General features: G+C 38.2%; 1 pseudogene; it reads left to right on the top strand.

The window, feature by feature from the left end:
- Positions 1 to 241: 241 nt before the first annotated feature.
- On the top strand, positions 242 to 825 carry LOC123600013 (annotated as a pseudogene).
- Positions 826 to 3835: the final 3010 nt, after the last annotated feature.

Below are 3835 nucleotides of genomic sequence, written 5' to 3'. Positions count from 1 at the left end.
GGCCCAGAGTCCAATGCGGGGCTCAAACCCATGAACCATGAGATCATGACCTGAGCCCAAGTCGGCCGCTTAACTGACTGAGCCATTCAGGTGCCCCGGGCCACCCCTTGTATTAAGCAGTTTGTTACCTAGGGATTCAGACTTTTCAACATCTTTCTTACTATTGTTAATGGAGAGACTAACTAAGCTCAATTAAAATTACAAATACCTTCCTTGGATGGCAACGAGAGCAGAGTTTGCCATGAAGGCTTTGGGCACCCCACAAAAGTACAAAGTGCTGGGGTGCTGCCTGTCCACCCCCAAATGCCGCATTCTGCCCCTGTATCACATGTGAATCCCTGCACTTCATGCTGTGGCCAAGTCCCGCTTCTCCTACTCTGTGTCTCACCTGAAGAGGATGAAGAAGTGTTCAGGGCAAACTGTCTACCCTGGACAAGTGTTCAAGAAATCCCCCTTGAGGGTGAAGAACTTCAGCATCTGGCTGTGCTATGACTCCCGCAGCAGCATCCACAACATCTGCCAGGAGTACCAGGACCTGATCACTGTAGGTGGTGTCACCCATTGCCATGGTGCCATGGGCGCCCAACACCATGCCCAGGCCCACTGGATCCAGATCATGAAAGTGAAGGAGACTGCAGCCAGAAAGTGCTGCCCACCGGCAGCCAAGCAGTTCCACAGCTCCAAGATCAAGTTCCTGCTGCCCCACCGGGTCCTGTGTCACCAGCACAAGCCACGCTTTACTACCAAGAGACCCAACACCTTCTTATAGGTGTAGAGCCTCCCTGTCCCCAGGTCTGCCCAAATAAACTCCATGAGAAAACCAAACTATAAAAATAAATAGATAAATAAATAAATAAAATAATAAAATTACAAATAACTAACCAGATCTATCATTATTAGGAAGTTAATCTAAATGTCACTGATCATATAACCTTTTTCTAAATAAGATTCCTTAATCTGAGATTACACCTGTCTCACTTGCCATTTTCAGCACTGGACAGAACAGGACTTCTCCCTTATCCTAATGTATAAAGCAAACATCAAAAGAAAGTGGAGGTATGCCTACACCTCAGAGTTATTACAAAGATCTTAACTGTTATCTAGATAAACTTTCTTAGTATTTTTGGAGTCTCTTTAAAAAATCTGATGGAATGCATGGTGGCTGTTTGAGAAAATAAAATAAATAAAACAAAGCAAAACTGAAAAAAAAAACAGGAAATAAAAAGTGGGGGCAGATATAGATGGGACAGTTCATTCACTATAGGTTAAGAAACCCTGGTCTGGGAATATGGGATTGAATCAGTGCACTAGCTTTGGAACATAGTAAGAACTGAAAGACTAACAGATGACAGAGTTTTACAGATCAATTCACAATGAGTCACGAAGGAAAAGGAGACCAATGGCAAGGATGCAGAAGAACCTGGGCCAGAAATATGCTATTCCTTCAGTAGCATGACTTAGATAACAATCTGTATCACTCCTTTCATTCCCCATTTCTTATAGAGACTATCTGTGGGTTATTTCACTTACCTGAATATCTAAAATAAACACATTCAAGGGAAAAGCAATAAAGGTTAATAACACAACATAGAAATAAATGAAGAAATCTTAAAAGTACTTTAGATCTCCCCAAAATGAAAAAAGAGAAATGTCTTCAGAGATATCTATACTATAATGAGAACATATTTTTATCATGGTTAGTAGAGTTATAACCAGAAATAAATGGAAGAAGTCATATATGTGCACTCATTTTTGTGAAAATTAGTACACGTGCCTATGCACACAAATTATGTCTGTGTCTTTATGTGCGTCAACGTATAATATACTATTTATTTATCTTTCTGGCTGTTAATATAATTTCTTTGACAATCTCATTGCTAATAGATTCAGGTGCAGTCTCTCAAGGGAAGTGGTGGAAAATATAGCTCTTTTTGAAGAATGATAAAATAGACTAGATATTTTGTGAGCAGATTGGTGTGTACAATTTCCAAGTAAACTCGAAGGCAGTAAAATATGGAGATTAAAAAAATAATAAAAAATAAGTTGCTAAAAAGGTGATGGAATTTTGGAAACATACCTAACTCACTGAATTAGAATTTCCATATATTCGATTGCTATAAATATGCCTAAAATGTTAGTTATTAATTAAACTGGAGTTATAAAATAAAAAGCCACTCATTTTAGAATTTTGCCAGAGTATCTCAGTAAACATGAACATAGTTCTAACCCATCGTGAGATGAAGAACAGGCTGCCTAGCAACCGTTTTAACTAGTTCCCCAGAGGTTCTCAAGAGAAAAATGGGTGTTTGGAGGGAGAGCATTTGTTTTTGTTTTTGTTCTTATATCAAAGTTGCAGGATCATTTCTAGCTTCTCTAGTCATTTTTCTTCTTGCCCTCATCATCTGAAAGAAATAATGAAAAAGAGGAAGCAAAGAAGGAAGCAAGGAAAGGAGGAAGAGAGGGAGGAATGAAAGATGGATAAAGATCAATATGGGCCGTCTGAAGCACTCACTCAGGAATTCAAACATAATAATGGAAATCGAAGTCAGGTTCTTCTGTTTATCATATACAGGCATATACACCTTTTTGTGGAATGCTCACAAATCAAATTCAAAGTAATGACATTGGCTGGAGAAACTACACATTCATTGAAATGTGTGACAGGAAAGAATATATGTTGGTGGCATTTCTTGACCCAGGATTCAAGGGCAACTTTGAAACTCTATGCCTACTTCATGAAGCCATAGATCACAAGGAAGATGTTCTCATAAAGAAAATGTGGCAGGTTAGGTCACTCTCCTCCTTCCAGACTTCCTGGTTAAGTAAAAGCACACTCATAAAACATTCACAGCATATTTTCATAGGATATCCTATCATGTAGGTCCCTGACAGGGGAGGGAAGAGAAAGTGTTCGATGCTGATTCCAGAAACAGTAGCTTTAAGTGTTTCTTTTGAGACAGGGAGAGAGAGAGAGAGAGAGAGAGAGAGAGAGAGAGAGAGAGAGAGATGCACCCAGTTTTTACTATGTACCTTTCATATAGCCTTTATGAGTTTGGGAGGGAAGAACAAAGATGATTTCAGGTCAAATTCCAGAGTTAATGATGTGTTCAAGAAAATGTAGAGAGCAAAAATTACAAGTTAAAAAGGTTATCATCTCAGGCAAAGCCGAAGCAGTGGTGGATTTGGAGCAGGATGGGTAAGTTATATACATGAGATGCTTAGGAACATAAAGTACCTATATTCTTATTTTATGCAATTGTTTTTATGGCTTTTGACTCCATTTTCAGACTCTGTGGCCAGTTGGGTTTAGTGAACATCATTTTGCAAGCCAACAATGCAAAAGTGCTTCAATGATAAAAACTGGGCTTTATAATCATTGTAATATAGAAACAATGTTCCTTCTAGAACTTACTCTGAGCCCTGGGTTCATTTGTAGTTCTATTATTGACCCCATATGAAACATGGAATTTATTTGCTGTTTAGTACTTTCCTGAAGAACAGAAGAGAAAGTGGTTCCATTGCTTTGAATTACCTGAGAAAATTGCCATAATTTGCCATTTCCCAATGCAAAGCTGGATTTCAAAAGTTAGATTCTGACCTCAATGATGAATGTAAGTGCCAAGACTGTATTTTAACTATGCTGAGGCATAAGACTTACATGTAACTCCATTTGTTTAGGTTATAATGAAGATTTATTTTGACACATTATTCTATGTATTTCAGCATCTTATCATTGATTGAGACATTATCAAAACAAAACCTTTTGTGAGGTAGGAAGGCTTTTTCCATTTTCATATTTTTTTATATTCTAGTTCTTCATGTTTCCTAAAGGTAA

This window comes from Leopardus geoffroyi, chromosome C1 (assembly GCF_018350155.1).
Source record: "Leopardus geoffroyi isolate Oge1 chromosome C1, O.geoffroyi_Oge1_pat1.0, whole genome shotgun sequence".
Taxonomy (NCBI): domain Eukaryota; kingdom Metazoa; phylum Chordata; class Mammalia; order Carnivora; family Felidae; genus Leopardus; species Leopardus geoffroyi.
This window is presented reverse-complemented; position numbering and strand designations above follow the sequence as displayed.